This window comes from Malaclemys terrapin, chromosome 12 (assembly GCF_027887155.1).
Source record: "Malaclemys terrapin pileata isolate rMalTer1 chromosome 12, rMalTer1.hap1, whole genome shotgun sequence".
NCBI lineage: Eukaryota > Metazoa > Chordata > Testudines > Emydidae > Malaclemys > Malaclemys terrapin.
In genome coordinates this window covers 40,068,713-40,077,414 of record NC_071516.1, presented here as the reverse complement: position 1 = coordinate 40,077,414, position 8,702 = coordinate 40,068,713, and the positions used below count along the sequence as shown (strand labels likewise).

The window sequence follows — 8,702 nt, the reverse complement described above, 5'->3', positions numbered from 1 at the left end:
GAAGCTCCTTGTTTTTAAGTGACCCTGAAATGGGTATAAGTGGCAAAGCAGTTTAATAGGCATTATCTAGGCAGAGAATGAAACCCTGATTCTTCCCTCCCAAAAAATGCACACCAGTTTAACTCCATTAGTGGGCCAGGACTTCTACTGGTATAAATCAGCCCAGGTGCATTGACATCTGTGGAGTTAATTTAGATTTCCATTAGTGCAGCCAAAAGTAGAACCTAGTGCTTCTGTACATAAATTGTGTTGTCATGGAAATTACAGACATGGACCAGGAGAAATAAAGGAAAATAATATTTAGTGGAGAAAAACAGACAAATAATTCCTGGTGAATAACATCCATCCAGTCAGTCTCCTCAATGTAGCTTTGATCTCCTTGTTCCTCAAGCTATAGATAATTGGATTCATCATTGGAGGCAACATGGAGTGTCAAAGAGCCACCATGACATCCAGAGCAGACGCAAAGCTGGAGATGGGTTTCAGGTAGGCAAAAAGGCAAGTGAAAACAAACAAAGAGACCACAGTGAGGTGAGGGATGCATGTGGAGAAGGCTTTATGGCATCCTTGCTCCAAGGGGATACTTAATACAGTTTTGAAGATCTGAACATACGACACAATTATAAAAACAAAGCAGCTTACAGTTAAACACCCACTAAAGGCAATAACCCCAACATCTCTAAAGTATGCGTCAGAGCAGGAGAGCATGAGGAGCTGGGGGATTTCACAGAAGAACTGATCCAGCATGTTGCTTCCACAGAAGGTTATTGCAAATGTGTTTCCAGTGTATAGTGCAGAATTGAGACTATCAATGATCCAGGCACTGGCAGCCATTTGGACACAAGCTCTCCTGCTCATAACTCTCTCATAGTGCAGTGGTTGGCAGATGGTGATGTATCGGTCATACGCCATGATGGTCAGAAGGAAAAAAATGGCTCCTATTAAGAAGATGAGGAAAAAACCTGGGCAACACATCCAGCATAGGATATTGACCTAGTGTGGGTTAGGGAATTAGCCATGGTTTTGGGGATGGTGACAGAGATGGAGCCACGGTGTAGGATGGATGGATTCATCAAGAAGATGTACATGGGGGTGTGAAGATGGTGGTCGAGGGCTATGGCTGTGATGATAAGAAGATTCTCCATCAGGACTGCCAGGTAAATCACTAAAAAGAGTACGAAGTATAAAATCTGCACCTCTGGAACATCAGAGGATCCCAGGAGAAGGAACTTGGTCATAGTAGTTTTGTTGGACATTTTCTTTCTCAGCACATTAGGAGCTACCTGTAGAGGGAAGGACAAGGACAATGGTCAGGAATAGACTAGTAAAATATCTCTCCTTTTGTGTAAACCACCATAATTTCCTTGAGTTAAGATCAGATCCATATCTTGTGAAGATTTATGTAACATGGAAATGGGGCCCCATTCACTCCAGTGGAATTACTCCTAATTTACAGTGGGCTGAGTGAGAGGATAACCAGGCCATTTGACTTAGTGGGATTACTTCTTATTTACACCATGGTGAAGGAAATTATAATCAGGACCAATTGCTTTGTAGGTCTTTGTATAACTTTTTCATCCAAAGATGTATAAAATTAAATAAATTTTATCCTCATTTTACAGAAGGGATACTGCAGACCAGACAGCTAGACTTGACTGTCAGGTACATGTAAATGTGAAGTAATTTCATTGAAAGCAGTGGAATTACTCTGCATTTACATTGTTGTACATGGAAGAAGCATCTACCTCAGAGGTGACAAGGCTCACTCATGGTTACACAATGACCTAGCTATAGAGTTGGGAACACAACGTAGGAGGAGTCCCAAATCCCAGTTGGCTGTTCTAGTCATGACCACTCACAATAAAAAACAGAATAAAAGAAACCCAGTATTCTGACTTCTTTTGCACTTCTCCATCCCAGTAGACCCCACTCCTCTCCAAGAGCTGGGACCAGAACGCAGGAACATGGGTGCTGTAATTTCCCCTAATTACTGGGTGTGACGTTATTGACATGAACTGTGACCATATAGATCATTGCTGCAACGAGGGTCCTATGGTTGCACTAGGTCTTGTACAGAGGAGGTAAAGTGGGGTGTCTATGGAAAGGTTGTAGTTTGCTGGTTATGATTATGCTGTCTGTATGTGTGTATCATTTTTGTATTCAAAGATATGAATATTGGCTATGTACTTGTATGTCAATGTGTTTGATTCTAAGTAGCCTCAGTGAAGCTTTGTGTCCAGTCAAGAAACATTTAACTGAAAATGGACTTTGGGAGATGCCAATCCACATCTGAGCTTTCCTGGCAATGTTCAAACTAACATGTAAACAATGGCGTCGGCCTGCAAAAGGCTGAATCATTCATGGACATGTGACTTGCCCAGGTGGCTACAAACTCCATCGTGCTGCTATGATTTTGCATAGGAGAACAAAGAGGTTTCTGTCCACAAGAGAAAGAATATAAAAGGCTCTGGAAACCCCTCCATTTTGTTGTCAGCTGGCTCAGGAGATAGCCTCTCCACCTGGAAAGGATGCCTGAAAGAAACTGGAACAAAGGACATTAACAATGGGAGTGTGAGTGATTGCTGGACCCAGACTAGGAAGGAGTCCAGTCTGTGAAAGAAGCATATTGGAACATCTCTGGAGGTGAGATTTCATCTGTAATCAGTTTCTTAATGTATTAGGTTTGGACTTGCGTGTTTTGTTTCATTTTGCTTGACGACTTACTTTGTTCTGTCTGTTATTACTTGGAACTACTTAAATCCTACTTTGTATACTTAATAAAATCACTTTTGCTTATTAATTGACCCAGAGTAAGTAATTAATACCTGGGAGAGCAAACAGCTGTGCATATCTCTCTATCAGTGTTATAGAGGGTGGACAATTTATGAGTTTACCCTGTAAAATACAGTTTACCCTGTAATACAAATTAAAATGGATTTATTTGGGGTTTAGTCTCCCAGAAAGACTGAATACTGGGTGCTGGGAAAGTCTCTGTTAACTAAGAAGCCCCTGAGCTGAGCGGATCTCAGTTTCAGTGAACTGCAGGGGGATGTGGCCCAACCTCTGGGTCTGTGCTGTAGTTGACTGGAGTGTCTTACTCAGCAAGACAGGAGTGGAGGGAAGCCTTCTCTGGCAGGGGAATTTGTTCTCAGTGATATCCCAGGACATCTAGTGACAGTCTTAAAGGGTTTTTTGTGACCCAATCCGTCATACTCAGGCTGTTGATTAATCACAGTTCACTCAGGTGGTTAACTAAAAAAAATTAATCATGATTAATCAGATCTTTTATTGCACTGTTAAAGAATAGAATACCAATTGAAATGAATTAAATATTTTGGATGTTTTTCTACATTTCCATATCTATTGTATTATGTGCTGTAATTGAAATAAAAGTGTATATTATAGTTATTACAAATATTTGCACTGTAAAAAATGATAAAAGAAATAGAATTTTTCAATTCACCTCATACAAGTACTGCAGTGCAATCTCTCTGTCATGAAAATGAAACTTACAAATGTAGGGTTTTTTTACAGAACTGCACTCAAAACCAAAAGAATATAAAACTTCAGAGCCTACAAGTCTACTCAGTCCTACTTCTTGTTCAGCTAATCACTCATCTCTAAGACAAACAAGTTTGTTTACATTGACAGGAGATAATGCTGCCCTTTTCTTATTTATAATGTCACCAGAAAGTGAGAGCAGGCATTTGCATTTGTAGCCAGAATTGCAAGGTATTTACATGTCAGATATGCTAAACATTCGTATGCCCCTTCATGCTTCAGCTGGGTAATTTACTTTGTTCTGTCTGTTATTACTTGGAACAACTTAAATCCTACTTTTTATAATTAATAAAATAGCTTGTTGCTTATTAATTAACCCAGAGTAAGTAAGTAGTTCCTGGGGGAGCAAACAGCTGTGCATCTCTCTCTATCAGAGTTGTAGCAGGCGGACAACTTATGAGTTTACCATGTATAAGCTTTATACAGAGTAAAATGGATTTATTGAGGTATGAATCCTATTGGGAGCTGGGAGTCTGGGTGCTAGAGATAGGAGCACTTCCTAAGCTGTTTTCAGTTAAATCTGCAGCTTTTGGGGACATGGTTCAGACCTGGGTCTATGTTTGCAGCAGGCTAGCATGTCTGGCTCAACAAGGCAGGATTCTGAAGTCCCAAACTGAAGGGAAAACGGGCTCAGAGGTAGTCTCAGCACATCAGGTGGCAGTCCCAAGGGGTTTCTGTGACACAACCCATCACAGTACCAATGTGAGATTTCTAAAGATAGCTACAGCACTCAACCCAAGGTTTAAGAATCTGAAGTGCCTTCCAAATTCTGAGAGGGGTGAGGTGTGGAGAATGCTTTCAGAAGTCTTAAAAGAGCAACACTCTGATGCGGAAACTACAGAACCCAAACCACCAAAAAAGAAAATCAACCTTCTGCTGGTGGCATCTGAATCAGATAATGAAAATGAACATGCATCATTCTGCAATGCTTTGGATTGTTATCGAGCAGAACTTCTCATCAGCATGGACGATGTCCCCTGGAATGGTGGTTGAAGCATGAAGGGACATATGAATCTTTAGCACATCTGGCACATAAATATCTTGCAATGCCAGCTACAACAGTGCCATGATAATGCCTGTTCTCACTTTCAGGTGACATTGTAAACAAGAAGCAGGCAGCATTATCTCCTGCAAATGTAAACAAACTTGTTTATCTGAGTGATAGGCTGAAGAAGAAGTAGGACTGAGTGGACGTGGAGGCTATAAAATATTACATTGTTTTATTTTTGAATGCAGTTTTTTTAATATAATTCTACATTTGTAAGTTTGACTTTCATGATAAAGAGATTGCACTACAGTACATGTATTAGGTGAATTGAAAAATAATATTTCTTTTTTTTTACAGTGCAAATATTTCTAATAAAAAATCAATATAAAGTGAGCTCTGTACACTTTTTATTCTGTGTTGTAATTGAAATCAATATATTCAAAAATGTAGAAAACATCCAAAATATTTAAATTAATGGTATTCTATTATTAACAGTGTGATTAATCACGTAATTATTTTTTTAATTGCACAATTAATCACAATTTATTTTTTAATTGCTTGACAGCCCTACTAATTACTAGATCACAATCTGTGGTGAGATCCGGGAATAGAAACCAGGAACCTTGACTCCAACCCTGTAGCCACTACACCATACTGTATTTCTGTTTTTTAAAAGTAACAATACTAGACAGTATCAGAGGGGTAGCCATGTTAGTCTGGATCTGTAAAAAGCAACAAAGAGTCCTGTGGCACCTTTAAGACTAACAGATGTATTGGAGCATAAGCTTTCATGGGTGACATGCATCTGACGAAGTGGGCAGGAAAGCTTATGCTCCAATACATCTGTTAGTCAATACTAGACAGTATTTTTATTAGCAGTAATAGCATTGGGAGTAGAAATGCTGCAAGATCAAGATCCAGTGAGATGGGCTCTCTTTATTTGTACTGTATTTCACTGTCATTGATCCCAATGATGGTCTATCTTGAGTACAAACTGCAGGTTTTAGCATCATCTGTTTATTCCCTAAGAAATTAAAAATTGCACTAACTAGGAAGAAGATAAATGACATTTGTATCTCATGCAGAAGGACTAATGATCACTGGTGCTGGAATACTCATATGTAGGGTCAACAAATGCACACCCTTGCCAAACTGATTGGGGGTGCAAAAAGTTATTCTTTGGCAGTTCACACTGATTGTTGTTATTCTAGGTGGGCTCATAATGCTGCCGTTTAGTAATGTTTCCTGACACTTTCCATTAAGACCCTATTATCTGTGGCTTATAACTTTACCAAAGTTTACTGGTTGGGGCTGATATTTATTACGGCAAGTGTCTGCCTCAAAACAGTTGAGATATTTCCAAGAACGAAACCACGGAAAATATACAGTTCTGCTCAGTTAAGCTCTACAGAGACTACACTTTGCAGCAGAGACTTGAAACTTGGCATGAAGAGTCATTTTATAAAATGAAAACTTTTTTTCTAAAAAAAATGAGCTACAATAAAAATAAGCTAAAATAACAAAAAGATAATTAAAAATACCATCAATATTGAAACAAAATGCTTCAATTTCTTTGAAATGTAATGTTCTCATTGACCCCCAAATTTAAAAAAATAATAATTTCATGGTAAAATTTAAAATTCAATTTTTCATTACAATTTGGAATGAAAATATATTTTGAAATCATGGCCTATCCTGTGCAATGGACATGCTGGATCCTGCCCAGCCCTTTCACAAAGTACTTCGACACTATAGTAATGAGCACCATAGAAAAGACCAAGATAAAATGGATTATTTTGTGTTCAGAGCATTGTAGAGCAGCTTGCAGTTAATGAGGCATGGGGGCACACAGTGAAGAATAAGGAGAAAACAAAGTACTGAATAGTTGCTCATTGAGTCCACCCTGGGTACTGAATGAGGCGGGGGTCCATGGAAAAAGGAATATGTTGTTGTGCAATTAAAGACTGCTTTATAATTTTATCGAAACTAATTGTCTAATTGAAGGACAATATAATGAGCAGATGGGCTAGTCTGCCCATAACTCCCTTTTGTGGTCCTTAAAATGATGTTGGGGATCGAACAGGGAGCAGACTCTGGGGAGATTCCCAGAGCAAAGCCCAACAGGCATCCCCTTCACTCTGGAGACTCTGCCTTTTGCTCATGAGCCCTGAAGATCATTGATTCATTGTACACCCAGACCATAGGTTACAAGTGGATATGCCTGACCATCAGCACTGGACCAGTGAGGACCACAGACTGATACATGTGAGATCCTGTTCTGGTTTGCTTTCCCTTTCCACCCTGCACTATCTTCCTCTCGGTCAGCTTTCCACCTGATCCTGAGACCAACTGCACCATATGGCAGAAGCACAATCAGCTGAGATGGCCCATACAGCTCTGCCCAGCCTGAGAAGGTCAGTGAGCCCTGATTTGGGTTGCTTCTATTTAATATGTGCAAATTGAAATAAGACTGAAAATCGGGGAAAAAAACCAAAACATTGTCCATTTACAATTTTTTCCTTAAAAGCTGCCTCACTAAACCTCACATATATTTCATTACAACAGCAAACTTACTGTGCTAGTCTGTGTGCAATCCTCCCAGCTCTTCTCTCCTCCAACTGCAGACTCTTGTTATCTATCTATCTATCTATCTATCTATCTATTAGGAGAAACTGTTCTCTCCTCACACTGAGGCTGAAGGGCTTAAAAAATACTAAGACAATTTGTGTGTGACTGTTGGAAGGATATTTATCCATGCCTATTCCTAACGGCTTTCAGTCACTCACGCCCTGGAGCCCAGCACAACATAAGAACAGAGGCCCAGAGGCCAAAGTTACTTTCTGTCTGTGTTGTATTTTCCTAAAAGTGCCCAGAAACTGAAGTGATAACAATTGCAAAGAGGCAGTAGGGATATTGCAATGACTTTGATGGCTAGGGACACAGGACTGGTACTCAGGGGACCTGGTATCTATTCCTGTCTCAGACACTGACCTGCTGTGTGACTTTGCACAAGTCACTTCACCTCTCTATGCCTCAGTTTTCCCTTCTTTCCATTGCATGTTTGGATTATACATTCTGTGTGAAGTGTTTAGCAGTCTGAATCCTCTAGGTGTCAGGGTAATACAATCATACAAGAAATCGCTCTCTCTCCAAGTTAAATGATTCCACATCTCTAAGCCCATAAGCTTTTCATGCTCAGTGTGTCCATGTCTGTGCTCCCCCCACCACACACACACTCTATGTGGGGGAAATCAATTCCAGGTAACCATTTTATAATATTCTCATAGTCACAGTCGCAAAGGGCTCATATCAAAAACACATAAAGCTGGGCATTTCAAAGGTGCTTCTGTTTTAGGATTCCTCAATTCTACTCCCAACTCTGCCAGAGGGTGAATTTAGGCAAGTCCCTTCAACTCAGGGGCCCTGTTTCCCTTCCCTCCATGGCCTCTCTTTTCTATTTAGACTGTGATCTCCTCACATATTACCTAGTAGCAAGGCACAGATCTCAGGGGCAACTATGAGACATATTTCTATTATGATTATTATTATCCCTCAGTATTACATCATGGGAATATGTATTATGATTAGTGTTGTTATTATTATTATTATTATTAATAGTTTTATTTATTTTCTGTTTCATAGACTCATAAATCCCAAGGCCAGAAGGGACCACTGTGTTCCTCCAGTCAGACCTCCTGTATGACAAAGTATCTTAAGCAAAGTAAGCAATCATGGGATAAGAGGGAAGGTCCTCTCATGGACCAGTAACTGTTTAAAGTCTAGGAAACAAAGGGTAGGAAGAAACAGTCAGTTTTCAAAGTGGAGAGAGGTATATAGTGGGATCCATCAATGATAGAGACTGGGACCAGTGCTGTTCCATATATTCATAAATGATCTTGAAAATGGGTAAACAAAATCTACAGACGATACAAAAGTACTCAGGATAGTTAAGTCTAGGTGAAGAGTTACAAAGATGTCTCATTACATTAGGTCATTGGGCAAAAAAATGGCAGATAAAATTCAATGTTGATAAATGCAAAGTAATGCAGTGGAAATTATGATTCCAACTGTGCATAAAAAAGGATGAGGTATAAATTTTCTGTTATCACTCAAGAAAGAGATCCTGGAGTCACTGTGGATAGTCCCCTGAAAA

At 39.6% G+C, this 8,702-nt stretch overlaps 1 pseudogene; it reads right to left on the bottom strand.

Annotated features, from left to right (window-relative positions):
- Window positions 1–300: 300 nt before the first annotated feature.
- On the bottom strand, window positions 301–1,256 carry LOC128846016 (olfactory receptor 14A16-like; annotated as a pseudogene).
- Window positions 1,257–8,702: the final 7,446 nt, after the last annotated feature.